Raw genomic sequence first — 16,314 nt, 5'->3', positions numbered from 1 at the left:
TACTCTGGTGACAAGTCAAAAACCCAGCCATAGTTCCAGGGGAGGGAAATTATTTCAGGCTTTCTTTGGAATAGCAGAGAAGTCACAATGCACACAATGTGGAAGCAAGGATAGAAGACAATTGTCCCTGTTTTATTGTCATCGACTCAATTTCTGATAGAGAAAAGTAAAATGTATTTGCCTAGGGGTGTGCGATGAAAACCAGTTAAACTGAGCATCATGGACAAACCTGAGAAACCTGCTTGGTTAACAAAACAAAGTGATTTTTTTATATCACTCTTTGATTTTTTTTTTCCCATTCTGCTGCCTGTTCTTGCTATTTCTAGAAGACTTAATGAAAACCTCCTTGGTAAATTCAGGTGTACTTGAAGAATCTTCTCCCTAGAAAAAGTTAAATAGCAAAAAAAAAAAAAAAAAAAAAACCATCTGTGCTTTATCACTCAAGACAAAAAGCTATATTTACATGGAAGTGTTTTCATTCAAGCCTTCCTCTAAGTGAGTTAAAAAAAAACTCATTTCATCATAGGAAAGAATGATAGGTTCTCTATAGTAAAGGATGTCAGAGAACATAAGAGTTGGGGTCATGAAGATGATTGACCAGAGCTGAGATCATATGGGAGTAGATTTGGCCCTGTCAATTGTTCTACTTTTCCAATCTTCCTCATTCTTTGAAACCCTCCGTCCATAGTAAATCAAGAGACATCACATCTCTCAAGCTCACTGACAGTAACCACCTCTGAGGAACAAGTCATATGTTCTATGAAATATGTCTTTTCTACCTTTATTAATCCTGCAAACTGTAGTTGTTAAATACCTCCTGGGAAAACTATAGAGTTCCTGTAGCAAATTAAATGGTTAAAAGGGAGACAGAAATAGATCAGTGAAGGTATAATTTTTAGAACATGTAAAGTTCTAGATTCAGTACTTTCTGTGGAGAGAGAGAGAGAGAGAGAGAGAGAGAGAGAGAGAGAGAATGAATGAGTAAGTGATGTGTTTGGGATCCAAGAAAAGAGAAAGGAAAGGAAAAATGGAAATAAAGAAATGCCGAGAGTTGGGGATTTAGCTCAGTGGTAGAGCACTTGCCTAGCAAGCGCAAGGCCCTGGGTTCAGTCCCCAGCTGCAAAAAAATAAAAAAAAAAGAAGAAGAAGAAGAAGAAGAAGAAGAAGAAGAAGAAGAAGAAGAAGAAGAAGAAGAAGAAGAAGAAGAAGAAGAAGAAGAAGAAGAAGAAGAAGAAGAAGAAAAATGCTGAGGTCCAGCCGTGACACAGGATCGGAGTTCTCAACTGGAAGCAAGGATATCTGGAAGACACATAATTAATATACACAGACTACTCTTTGGGTACAAATTGACAGGCAATTTCAAGGCTTAAATTCTCTCTCTCTCTCTCTCTCTCTCTCTCTCTCTCTCTCTCTCTCTCTCAGCTTGAGGCTGCATACACTTTGCATTCTCTTGCGCACTCTGATTATTTTATTGCAGTTTTCTTTTCTCACACTCCCACATTCATGCCCACCTCTGTTTTTTACCCTTCCATTCTCACACACACTCTTCATACATACCTCACACATATATCAACAACACATGCACTTTCCTTTCACTCACACACACAATCTTCATACACACCTCACATTCTCTCTTCACTCACTCTTCATATTCTCTCTTCACTTTTCACATGCTCTTTTCATGCTCTCTGACTTGTTCTCACATTTGCTCTCAAACTCCCTCTCTCATTTACTCTCATACTTGCTCACACACACACTCCTGCATTTGCTCCCTCATGCGCTCTCTCATTCATTCTTACATTCACTCTCTAGCCTTTCTCTTGCCCCAGTCTTTTATTGATAACCCAAAAACAGGTAGAAAAAAGACATTGTATAACCATTGCCAAATCAAATTCAAAAGAATAATCACATCCCACAAAGAACTAAGAATTATATTTGTTTCCCAAAGTTTCAAGCTTCTCCTCTTCCCAGGCCTGTGGCCAAAATAATAATTGTAAACTTATCATTATTTAAACTTTAACTTTTGACTTATTATACTTCAGAGCTCAGAGCTCCGAGGTCAGCTACTTGCACTTTCCTGTGAAGCTCTGATGATAAATGACATGGGCAAGGCTGCCAGGCAGTGGCCAGAAAGAATCAAGTTAACCCTTAACTCAATAGTTCCTCTAGCTTTCTGTTCCTTGCACACAATGACTCTTTTAAGAGTTCCAGTATTTTGACATAGTTTTATTAGTATATAATTTTATGTATTCTATACTTCCTTATCCAGCAATCACTCTCATATGTTATGTAAAACTTATTTCCTAACTTCAATAACATTTTCTTAAGATCCCAATGTTGGCTCTAATTCATTTTCTAAGAATTTCTTAAAAGTTTCTTTGCAAGTCAAGCATTAATCTGGAACTACTATTGTGCAGTTATTACATTGCTTCCAAGAGGAGAACACACAGCATGCCCCTGGGCCATTAGGGCTGTTCTATGCTGTGCCCCTATGCCTCAGTTTCCAATTGTTTAAGAATCATAACATCAAGGAACATCTAGTGTCACAGAATTCACCAGAGCAGGAGAAAGACATGTGAAAGTCAGATATAATAGAATAATTATGCACACCAAGGCCAGCTAAAAGGCAGTCACACACAAATGAAATCTATACAGCCGTTGTCCAGGGCTAAGGTTAGGAGAAATGGAAACAATCAGTTTTTACAAAGAGCTGCTGCAGGCTTCTGAGTTGTCTCCATCCCAGCCTACTGCTGATAGTCCCTGTCATCATATGTTGTCCCCAGCAAAGAAAAACAAAATTATGTTTATCTTCTGTAAATTCTTATACCAGCAACTACCTTGGTTGGTATTGTCAAAGGGAATATGTGGTATACTCTAGGTGAAACTATTACTAGTGTGATTTACACAGTCACCCAAGGGATAAAATGACTTAAAATGAATGACCTCTTATAAAAGCTCTACCTCAGAACCAGTCTATTCATCTCAGTAAACTTCTATTCAATTAGAACAGCCCAATCTGTAACATTACACTTTGCTTTGGATTTCATATTATTGCATTTTTTCTACATAAACTGTATTATTTTGGAAGAATGGAAGATAATAACATGTCACTTAGGATAGCTGATAATGGTAGCATCACTGGTGGATTACTGGTCTCATGAGCATAATGTCCTGATTTGAGTCCCAGAATTCTCACAAAAAAACTGAACATGTCAGCATATAGTTGTACTCTTCCTGTTAGATGGCCAGAAACAGGAAGACCTAGAGCTTACTGGCCACCCAGCCTAGGTTGCTTTGCAGTGACCACATCTCAAAATTAAATGCATACATACATAAATAAAGTTGATGGCATTTAGGAATCAATATTCATAGTTGATCTCTGACTTCTAATCACATATGCACTCAAGTGTGCACACAATGAATTCAATGAGTTCATGTGTGCACAACAAATTCACACAGACAGGGGCTTAATGGTGAGTTAGAGATATGAGAAATGCTGCAGTGATGCTGGGATACATGGTTAATATGTTCAGTGAGAAAGGACATAATGACATACTAGGATTGTCTCTGATCACAAGAGATCATCCCTCCAAACCAAGCTATTCAATATGGATCCTGGCAAGGAGATAGGTACAGATAAGTACATGGAGAGATAAGTACATGTACAGATAGGTACATGGAGAAAAAACACTTGGTCCATGTACACACTTCAATAAATACACACTTGGTCCATGGACACACTTAAATAACTACAATGTGTGCATATGTGTGTAGTATTTGATGACCTATATCAATGGTTCCCAGTGTTGTAAGAATACCGAATGTCGTAGTCTTGCCCTCTATATATCATTATTCAGTGGGAAAAACTAGCATGCCTGGGAAATGACGATTTCCTGTGCCTCTAAAAAAAATCATAAGTCTGAGAAGTATTGTTATGCCAAAGGTCAGGATACACCAGTTTGAATAAATTTCTAATGGTCAAACCAGGCAGATGTTATACATAAAACATGTATACTATATACATAGTTCAACAGAAAGATTAGGATCATCTCCAGCTTTAAGTTATGAAGGTAGACAATGCATACATACATAAAGTGGATGGCATTTAGGGATCAATACTTATAGCTGGCCTCTGACATCTACACACGTGCACTCTCAAGTGTACACACAATGAGCTCACATGTATACAACAAATCCATACAAACAGGGGCTTAACAATGAGTTAGAGATGTTAGGAATACTGCAATGCCCTTGATGCAACAAAGTCAGCTGAGAAAGTGACTCATGTGATTTGTCCCACAGAAAAGAGAGCTTGCCCTGGAGAACAACTGGCCAGGTCTGAGCTGTTCTTTTTCTTCACTGCTCTTATAAAAAAATTTACCTTCAAGGCCCCAGTCAATGAGAAGCTGGGCATCAAGTCCATATTGGGCCTCACCCTTTCCCCAGTCACCCACCACATCTAGGCTCTCTCTAAACAATGCTGGAGAAGCAAAGAGAAAAGGGAACAGGAAGATATGGTATCCTGAAGCTTATGGGAATCTCTCAGATGAGAGGAGAAAGGTCACAGAATGAAGGTAATTTAAGAAATACTGAAGAAGTTGGGCTAAGAAAAGTACATCAACTTCTAGAATGGTGACAGCTTAATTTTGTCATGGGCAAATCATGCTCAATGGCATACCTCTTTATCTAAAAGTTTCAAGGAAAATGGTTACTCTTCCTATACAGAAAATGCAGCAAGCAGTCCTGGAAAGCACATCATGTCCTACCCTAGAAGTCAGCCTGCTCTCCAGTTGGTCTTCTCCAACCAGAGACATAGTCCCAAATCAGAACACCATGTCCCACCCTAGAAGTCTACCTGCCTCCTAGGAGGCCTGCTTTAAGCTGAAACACAGAGGGTAAGACTCCTTTCTTTCACAAAACCCACTCCCCATTCTGCTAGTACTAGCAAGGCCAGTACTTGTGGAATCTGCTCCATCCTGACAGGGCTCCATCCTTTTTCCAGTCAGAATGCACACATATCATCATGGATCAGAGCACTGTGGCCACACCATAGCTTTGCCTGCCTCAAACTTGAGATACTCAACTCTGCCTACCTCCCAGGAGGTCTGTGCCAACTAGCACACCCAGACCAGTCAACATCAGAGATGACCAGATGGCAAAAGGCAAGAACATAATCAACAAAAGCCAATGCAGTATAGCTATCTGAAACTAGCAATCCTACTACAGCAAGCCATGGATATCCTAACACACATCAAAAGAAAGATGGTAACCTTAAACCCCATCTCATAACAATAATAGAGGACAGTAAAGAGGAAATAAATAAATCCCTTAAAGAAGTACAGGAAAATACAAACAGACTAAGAAAATAAATAAAATGACCTAAGACCTGAAAATGCAATAAAGAAAACACAAATGGACACAACCCTGGAGAAGGAAAACCTAGGAAAGAGAACAGAAACTACAGGCACAGCATCATCAACAAAATATAAGAGAAGGGAGAAAAAGAAGTCTCAGATGTGAAGATACCATATACAAAATTGAGACATCAGTTAAAGAAAATGCCAAACATAAAAATTTCCTAATTCAAAGCATCCAGGACATTTGAGACATTATAATAAGACTGAATCTAAGAATAATAGGAATAGAAGATGATAAAGAGGCCCCAGTTCAAAGGGCCAGAAAACATTTCCAACCAAAATCATAGAAGTAAACTTTCCTAACCTAAAGAAAGAAATGGCTATAAACATATAAGAAGCTTACAGAACACAAAATGATTGGACCAGAAAAGAAAATCCTCTTGCCATATAGTAATCAAAACACTAAATATAGAGAGCAGAGAAAGAATATGAAAAGCTGTAAGGGAAAAGGATCCAGTAACATTTAAAGGCAGACTTATCAGAATTACACCTGACTTCTCAACAGAGATACTTAAGCTAGAAGATGCTGAACAGATGCATTGCAGACCCTAATAGGCCACAGATGCCAACCCACACAACTATGCCCTCCAAAACTATCAATACCCGTACATAGATTATATGTGTGTGTATGTGTATATATATACACACACACATACACATATTTCAGCCCTACAGAAGGGAAACTCCAACAAAAGGTTAACTCCACCTAGCAAAACACTAGAAATAAATCATCTCACAGCCAAACCAAAAGAATAAAAAATCACAAACACACACTAACCCTCCAACAAAAAGATAATGAGAATTAATAATCATTGGTCATTAATATGTCTCAACATCAATGGACTCAATTCAGCAATAAAAAGAAACAGACTAACAAACTGGATGTATAAACAGGATCCATCATTCTACTGCATACAAGAAACATACCTCAACAAAAAAGATAAACACTACTTCGGTGTATAGGACTGGAAAAAGGTTTTCAAAAAGATCGCAAGAATAAAATGGAGAAGCCATTCTAATATCTGATAAAATAGATTTTCAAGCAAAATTTATCAAAAGAGATTGGGAAGGATGCTGAATACTCATTAAAGAAAAGTTCACTAAAATGAAGGCTCAATTAGGAATATCAATGCCCCAATCAACGTGACCCACATTTTAAAATTTGCTAAAGATCAAACCATATGCAGAATATCAAACATAATATGGGGGACTTTCACCCTACTCTCACAAATGGACATGTCATCTAAACAAAAGCTAACAGAAATAATGAAACCAATAGGTGTTAGATGTACCTTCTTATTAGCACCTCACAGAACCATCTACAAAATTGACCATTTAATCAGTAACAAACTGAGCCTCACAGATACATGATTTAAATAACACCATGCATTCTATCATATCAGTTAAGCCTGATGATCCAACTTTTGTGCTAAGAAGCAAAGGGAGGAGTTGAGAGATTTTGGGTAAAGCAGCCAGGGACATCCACGTGGGTCATGTGATTTCCTCAAGACATTTAAATCTTTCTGTAAGCTTCTGTTTTCTTCCTCAAAATCTGATATAACAAGTAAGATTAAGAAATGTTAAATGCTGACTCTATAATACATTTGACAAACAAGATTCAGTAAGGAAAAAATAAAGGTTAACTTATTCTTACTGTGCCTGTCACATAAAGCTTATAGAGAGCCATAAGAAACATTTGTGGGTGCCAGGAACTTAACCAAACTGGTCCCACAGCTCCTTGCATGCAAATCCCATTGGGGAGAGAGTTGGACACTCAGAAGTGCTGACACTTCTGAGAACTCAGAGGAGACAACTAATTTGTGCCAACATTCCTGACCCAAGAGGAAACTGCCTAGTACCATCTTTGCGTTCTGGGCACAGGGACAAAAGAGCAGTCAGGGGCAGGACACTTCAGGTTTCTGCCTGCATCAGTAACTGAAAGCTAGTTGACAGGCACACCTACACACCTGAGAACAACTCTTCTGTGCCAAGCAACCCACCTGGAGACTTTAGATCACACAAAACCAGGAGCAGCCCTTTGATCCCAGATCCGGCTGCAAGCAAACATATCTACAGGAGTGCTGACACACAGGACTATGGGAGGATCAAGTCACTGTCAGAGACAGCAAGACAAGCTAACAACAGAGACAACATGATTTCAAGAGGCAAATGCAAAAACATAAGCAACAAAACCCAAGACTACTTGGCATCATCAGAGCACAGTTCTCCCACCAAAGCAAATACTGGATATCCAAACACACCGGAAAAGCAAGATTAGGATTTAAAAATCACATCTTATGATGATGATAGATGACTTTAAGAAGGACAAAAATAGGTCCCTTAAAGAAATATGGGACAAAACAATAAACAAGTAGAAGCCCTTAAAGAGGAAACACAAAAATCCCTTAAAGAATTACAGGACGACACAACGAGACAGGTGAAGGAATTGAAAAAAACCATCCAGGATTTAAAAATGGAAATAGAAACAATAGAGAAAGCACAAAGGTAGACAACCCTAGAGATAGAAAACCTAGGAAAGCGATCAGGAGTCATGGATGCAAGCATCACCAACAGAATACAAGAGATAGAAGAGAGAATCTCAGAGGTAGAAAACATACCACAGAAAACATCAACACAACCATCAAAGATAATGTAAAATGCAAAAAATTCCCAGCCCAAAACATCCAGGAAATCCAGGAAACAATGAGAAGATCAAACCTAAGGATGTTAGATATAGAAGAGAGTAAAGATTTCCAACTTAAAGGGCCAGCAAACATCTTCAACAAATTATAGAAGAAAACTTCCCTAATGAAAAGAAAGAGATGCCCATAAACAAACAAGAAGCCTACAGAACTGCAAATTGATTGGACCAGAAAAGAAATCTCTCCAGTTACATAATAGTCAAAACACTAGACACACAAAACAAAGAAAGAATATTAAAAGCAGTAAGAGAAAAAGGTCAAGTAACACATAAAAGCAGACCTTTCCAAATTGAACAAGATTTCTCAGCAGATACTATGAAAGCCAGAAGATCCTGGGCAGATGTCATACAGACCCTAAGAGAACAGAAATGCCAACCCAGGCTACTATATCCAGCAAAACTCTCAATTAACATAGATGGAAAAAACAAGATATTTTATGACAAAACCAAATTTACACAATATCGTTCTACAAATCCAGCATCACAAAGGATAATAGATGGAAAACTCCAATGCAAGGAGGGAAAATACACCCTAGAAAAAGCAAGAAAGTAATTTCCTTGCAACAAAACCAAAAGAAGAGGGACATACAAGCATAATTCTACCTCTACCAACAAAAATAATAGGAAACAACAATCGCTATTCTTTAATATCTCTCAACACCAACGGACTCAATTCCACAATAAACAGACATAGACTAACAAACTGAATACCTAAAGAGGTGCCCACAATTTACTGCATACAAGAAACACACCTCAGAGACACAGACACACAGTACTTCAGAGTAAAAGGCTTGAAAACAACTTTCCAAGCAAATGGTTTGAAGAAACAAGCTGGAGTAGCCATTCTAATATCAAATAAAATTGACTTTTAACCAAAACTTATCAAAAAAGATAAGGAAGGACACTTCGTATACATTAAAAGAAAAATCCACCAAGATGAACTCTTGATCCTAAATATCTATGCTTCAAATGCAAGGTTACCTACATTCATAAAAGAAAACTTACTAAAGCTCAAAGCAAACATTTTACTTCACACAATATTAGGAGGAAATTTCAACATCTCACTCTCAACAATGGACAGATCGTTGAAACAGAAATTAAACAGAGGCATAGAGAAACTAACAGAAGTTATGAACCACATGGATTCAACAAATATTTATGGAACATTTCATCCTTAAAGGAAAGAATATACCTTCTTCTCAGCACCTCATGGTACCTTCTCCAAAATTGACCATATAATTGGTCACTAAACAGACCTTAACAAATACAAGAAGATTGAAATAATACCATGTATCCTATCAGATCACCACAGACTAAGGTTGGTCTTCAATGACATTAAAAATGACAGAAACCTCACATATTCATGGAAGTTGAATGACGCTCTACTCAATGATAACTTGGTCAAGGAAGAAATAAAGAAATTAAAGACTTTTTAGAATTTAATGAAAATGAAGGCATAACTTACGTGACACAATGAAAGCAGTGCTAAGAGGAAAATTCATAGCTCTGAGTGCCTCCAAAAACAGGAGAGAGCATACATTAGCAGCTTGACAGCACACCAAAGGCTGTAGAACAAAAAGAGACAAATACACCCCAGAGGAGTAGAAGGCAGGAAATAATCAAACTCAGGGCTGAAATCAACCAAGTGGGAACAAAAATGAGTATACAAAGAACCAACCAAATCAGGAGCTGGTTCTTTGAGAGAATCAACAAGATGGATAATCCCTTAGCCAGTCTGACAAAAGGAAATGAGAGTGTATCCAAATTGACAAAATCAGAAATGAAAAAAAAATAGAGATAACAATAGAACCTGAGGAATTGAAAATAATTCTTAGATCCTACTACAAAAGCCTATATTCAACAAAACTGGAAAATCTGGAGGAAATGGACAATTTTCTAGACAAATATCTGGTACCAAAGTTAAATCAGGATCAGATAAACGATCTAAACAATCACCCATAATTCCTAAAGAAATAGAAGCAGTTATTAAAAGTCTCCCAACCAAAAAGAGCCCAGGACCAGATGGATTTAGTGCAGAATTCTATCAGACCTTCATAGAAGATCTAATACACAATACTGTCCAAACTATTCCACAAAATAGAAACAGGTGGAGCACTACTGAATTCCCTCTATGAAGCCACAATTATGTTTATACCACAACCACACAAAGACCCAACAAAAAAGAGAACTTCAGACCTATTTCTCTTACGAATATTGATGCAAAAATACTCAATAAAATTCTTGCAAACCGAATCCAAGAACACATGAAAACAATCATCCATCATGATCAAGTAGGCTTCATCCTAGGGATGCAGAGATGGTTCAATATATGGAAATCCATCAATGTAATCCACTATATAAACCAACGCCATGAAAAAAAAACACATGATCATTTCATTAGATGCTGAGAAAGCATTTGATAAAATTCAACATTCCTTCTTGATAAAAGTCATGGAAAGAAAAGGAATTCAAGGCCCATACATAAACATAGTAAAAGCAATATGCAGCAAACCAGTGGCCAACATTAAACTAAATGGAAAGAAACTTGAAGCAATCCCACTAAACTCAGGGACTAGACAAAGCTGACTACTCTCTCCCTACTTACTTAATACAGTATTTGAAATCCTAGCCAGAGCAATCAGACAATGAAAGGAGATCAAAGAAATACAAACTACAAAGAAAGAAGTAAAAATATCACTATTTGTAGATGATATGATAGTATACATAAGTGATCCCAAAAGTTCTATCAGAGAACTACTAAGCCTGAAAAACAACTTCAGCAAAACAGCTGGGTATAAAATTAGCTCAACCAAATCAGTAACCTTCCTCTATTCAAAGAATAAACAGGCCGAGAAAGAAATTAGGGAAATGACACCCTTTACTATAGTACCAAACAACATAAAATTCTTTGATGTGACTCTAACCAAGCAAGTGAAAAATATATATGACAAGAACTTCAAGTCTCTAAAGAAAGAAATTGAAGAAGATCTCAGAAGATGGAAAGACCTCCCATGCTCATGAGTTGGCAGGATTAATATAGTAAAAATAGCTATTTTGACAAAAATAATCTTCAAATTCAATGCAATCCCCATCAAAATTCCAACTCAATTCATCATAGAGTTAGAAAGAGCAATTTGCAAATTCAAGGAATAACAAAAAGCCCAGGATACTGAAAACTATCCTCAACAGTAAAATAACTTCTGGAGTAATCAAGATCCCTGACCTCAAGCAGTATTACAGAGCAATGGTGATTAAAAAAAACTGTATGGTATTGGTTTAGGGACAGGCAGGTAGATCAGTGGAATAGAATTGAAGACTCAGAAATGAACCCACACAACTATGATCACTTGATCTTTGACGTAGGAGCTGAAACCATCCAATGGAAAAAAGATAGCATTTTCAACAAATGGTGCTGGTTCAACTGGAGGTCAGCATGTTGAAAAAGGCAAATCCATCCATTATTATTGCCCGAACAAAGTTTAAGTCCAACTGGATCAAGGAACTTCACATCAAACCAGATACACTCAAAATAATAGAAGAAAAAATGGGGAAGACTCTTGATCACATAGACACTGGGGGAAATTTTCTGAACAAAATACTTATGCTCTAAGACCAAGAATCAACAAATGGTACTTCATAAAACTGCAAAGCTTCTGTAAGGCAAAGGACACTTTCATTAGGACAAAATGGCAACCAACAGATTTGGAAAAGATCTTTACCAATCCACAGTCCACATGAAGCTCAAGAAGAACAACAACCAAAGTGTGGATGCTTCACTCCTTCTTAAAAGGGGGACCAAAAATAGACATGGAAGGGAATATGGAGGCAAATTTCAGAGCAGAGACTAAAGAAACTGTCATTCAGAGCCTGCCCCATATGGGTATACTGCCCATTTGTATACAGCCACCAAAACTAGATAAGATTGATGAAGCTAAGAAGTGCATACTTACTGGAGCTGGATATAGCTGTCTCCTGAGAGACACAGCCAGAGCATGTCAAATACAGAGGTAAGTGCTAGCAGCAAACCACTGAACTGAGAATGGGATCCCCATTGGAGGTATTAGAGAAAGGATTGAAAGAGCTGAAGGTGCTTGCAACCCCATAAGAACAACAATGCCAACCAACCAGAGCTTCTGGGGAGTAAACTACTACCCAAAGACTATATACATGGACTCACCCATGGCTCCAGCTGCATATATAGCAGAGGATGGCCTTGTTGGGTACCAATGAAAGGAGAAGCCCTTGGTCCTGTCAAGGCTGGATGCCCCCAGTGTAGGGTAATGTCGGGAGGTGTGTGGGAAAGGGGCGTGGTTGGGAAGGGGAACACCCTTATGAAAGAAGGGGAGGAGGATGGAGGAGGGGGCTTATATCTCAGAATCCTGGAAAGGAAAGAACTTTTGAAATGTAAATAAAAAATATCCAATAAAAAAAGGAATTTCAGGAAAACAAAGAGAAACATTTGTGTATCAATAGGCTACAGAAAATATATTGAGCTACTTACAAGAACATGTATAATTGAAGGGCAAACTTTCACCAAGTGGCCCTGGTGGGATAGACTGACTGGTAGCATGGTTCCTGCCCCTGGAGCAGAGCCCTGGTGTGAGCCTCCACAAATGTGGATGACTGTTGTTGGCATCAGGCTTGTTTGTATAATAATGTACATATTTCCACATTCCTCTGAGGAATGTCCTCTCAATTAATATTAAGGACTCCATGATAATCCAAGACAGCATGAGTCCCAGAGGGGAAGATGTAACAATTTTCTCAGTAGAATGATAAATGCTGGGACCTTCAGGACAGCCTTTAAGACTATGGAAAATAACTCTAGATACATGAGTACAAAAACATAATTTCTCAACTATACAAACTATAAAGATGTAATATAAATTGTGATGAGCTTCATGAATCTAAGGAAACAAAGGTAGCTGCACCAGCTTGTCAGAAAGAAAACAAAGTCAGGCAGATTCTTGAGTTCAAAGTCAGTCTGGGTCACAACAAGGTTAGGCCCAGTTGTGGTAGAAATGGTAATTTCGGGGCAGGGTCCCACCCAACTAGTTTATTGTCTGTACTTAACAAAGGCAGATAAATTTCTGAATTCTTTTGCAATCTCAAAACAAAAGTGTATGCTTACAATCTCTCAAGAAATATAGGTGCTGTGGTCATGGGATGCTGATTTATAAGATAATCTAAAGGAAAACTGGAGTAAATAACTGGATTGGTATATAAAATAAAAGATTGGACCTGTGTTCTGCAGGAGATGAGCTATCCAGAGAATGTTTTAAGATAAAAAGAAAGAACTTTTTGGAGACAGACACACATGGACAGACAGATGAGTGCGTATGTGTACACATACAGACAGATACACACACACACACAAACACACACACACACACACACATACATTAATGCAGAAACAGGACATGGACAGAAATCTCTTAGAATAGTAAGCAATCAGAATACAGGCAGAGAAATCTACAGAGAGAGTGAAGAACATAGAGAGAAGCAGACTGGAAAAGCTGTATCAAGCAGAACACAGGGCATCAGGTTGGATCCATGATTTGACTTCTAGTCATTCCTTTTACCACTTTCAGACAATCATTCTCTCAGAACCCCTCTCCAAGCTGAGGCTGGTCCTTGACAACCAAGAAATTTCCTGCTTGACTCTCAGGCAGCTGAACAAACCAACACCCTCTTCTTTATTGCACCACCTAGCATTGTTTACCTACTCTGTAATATCAGTGAGGAGCCTTACCCAACCTCATGAATCTATCCTATCTCTCTATGAGTCAAGGTCAAAAGGATCAAAGATGTCAAGCAGGTGATCATAGCTTCTCTGTTTCTTCACAGTAATGGTCTTGTCATCCTGGAGGAACTGCTATGAATAAACACTACCTAACCTCAAATATCTGGAGCCAGTCCTTCTCTGTGATTCCAGGGAGAGCTGACCAGACTTGTAATCATTTATCACAAATGTTCTTGACATTTCTTCTTAGCACTCAACTGTTCATGGTACCTAGCAGTGTAATAGGTACACAATTGCATGACTCCATAAAGTAATTCCTCCTGCTCAGCCCAGTTGTAAGAGCAGCTGTTTTGTCAGATGGTTTCTGCAAACCCTTACTCCTATCCACACAACTCTCCTTTATAACACCTGCCCCCTGCAGTCTTCCCCATCCACTGGCTTATCAGTATTGCTCTTGATCCAGGCAGCACTCTTATTTTGCTATCAGTCCTTTATTTTCTGCTCCTGGACATCTTCAGGTCTTCTCTTCTTCAGGTCATATTAATCTATCAGGTATGGTTCTGTTGAGATGGCTTTGTGTTGCCTGAGACTCCATCTGTCTCAGAAAATTCAGGGCGCGCGCGCACACACACACACACACACACACACACACACACACACACACACACACAAATACAAACATATACATACACAAGCACTTTAAATATGTTTGGTTTAATAGAGAAAGCATATGAAATTATGTAGGTAAAGAGGTAGGTAGGATCTGAAAGGATTGGTGTGGGGGGAAGCATTGATCAATATACAATGTATGTAATTCTCAACAGATAAGCAAAATAATTTATAGAAAGGAAAGAAGGAACAAAATAGATAGTGATGGAACTTGGGGATAGATGCCTCAGAAATTCTGTGAGAACCCAAAAATGCAAGTTTTCACTCTGTTCATAGTATTATTACTTCTCAGGAAGGCTCCATCACTGGAAAAAGCTTGTTTACAAACCATAATCCTTTACAGGACCAAGATCCTTTCCTCCCATTGATGCCATATGAGGCCAACTTCTGCTACTTATGCAGCTGGAGTCATGGGTTGTTCCATGTGTACTCTTTGGTTGGTAGTTTAGTCCCTGGGAGCTCTGGGGTGTCTGGTTGGTTGATATTGTTGTCTTCCTATGGGGTTGCAAACCCCTTCAGCTCCTTCAGTCCTTTCTCTAACTGCTCTATTGGGGACCCTGTGTCCAGTCTAATGGTTGGCTGCAAGCATCTGCCTTTATTTGTCAGGCTCCAGCAGAGCCTCTCAGGAGTCTGCTATATCAGACTCCTGTAAGCATGTACTTCTTAGCATCCACAATAGTGTCTGGGTTTGGTGACTGTATGTGGAATGGATCCCCAGGTGTTGCAGTTTCTGGATGACCTTTGTTTCAGTCTCTGCTCCACTCTTTATCTTTGTATTTCCTCCTGTGAGTATTTTGCTTCCGCCTCTATAAAGACTGAAGCATTCACACTTGGGTCTTCCTTCTGTGGTCTATAAATTGTATCTTGGGTATTCCAAGCTTTTGGGCTAATATCCACTTACCAATGAGTGCCTACCATGTGCGGTCTTTTGTAATTGGGTTACCTCATTAAGGATGATATTTTCTAGTTCCATCCATTTACTCAATGCCTTCGTGTAGGGGAATGGCAGGGCTTAGAGGCAGGAGGGAGTGGTGGGTAGGTGGGGTAGCACCCTCATAAAAGGAGGGGGAAGAGAAATGGGAGAGGTGTTTCTGGAGGGGAAACTGGGAAAGGGGATAACATTTGAAATGTAAAAAAGAAAATATACAATAAAAAAATAAAGATATGTGGACTATTAAAAGAAAAAAAAACAGAATCCTTCTGGGATGTAAATCACAATCCCCATAGCCACAAAAAAGTCTTAGGAGAAATGAATTTCTAAAAACGCAACTACCCATAGCATGTCTTCTTAACACTACTCCCTGCCAACATAATATTCTTATTGACTATTTGGGAAATATACATAATGCCCTCAGATTACATTCACTGTACAGCCCTCCGAGGTTTGCCCTCCAAACTTTTGACCTCCTCTAACTAGAAAAAAAGAAAAAATGCCCAATGTCTCTTTCCCATACAGTCAATGGAGTATGGTATAACTCCAAGGGGCCCTGTAAAAAAAAGTAGTCCCCCCATACATACACACACCAGAATACAACAATTGGGGAAAGCCACACTTCACCATGTCTATCAACTTTTTGAAGCGTTCTCTTTATGGATTCCAATCTACAATATTCCCTTCTTTTGAGAGTAGGTAGTGCAGGGGTTGTCACAGCAGCCTTCTATGTTTCTCTTTTTCAACCATGAGTGTGTAATTATCTCTTAACTTTCTTGCCCTTTGCAGTCAGTTGAAGTATGGACATAGACTTCTGCATGGTTTCAAGTAACAATACGGACCACAGACATCC

The 16,314-nt window shown here is 38.6% G+C and overlaps 1 protein-coding gene; it reads left to right on the top strand.

Annotated features, from left to right (window-relative positions):
* Positions 1 to 16,314, top strand: part of LOC116900171 (cytochrome P450 2J3) — a 326,660-nt gene that overhangs the window by 92,918 nt on the left and 217,428 nt on the right.

Source organism: Rattus rattus, chromosome 1 (genome assembly GCF_011064425.1).
Source record: "Rattus rattus isolate New Zealand chromosome 1, Rrattus_CSIRO_v1, whole genome shotgun sequence".
Taxonomy (NCBI): Eukaryota; Metazoa; Chordata; class Mammalia; order Rodentia; family Muridae; genus Rattus; species Rattus rattus.
This window is presented reverse-complemented; position numbering and strand designations above follow the sequence as displayed.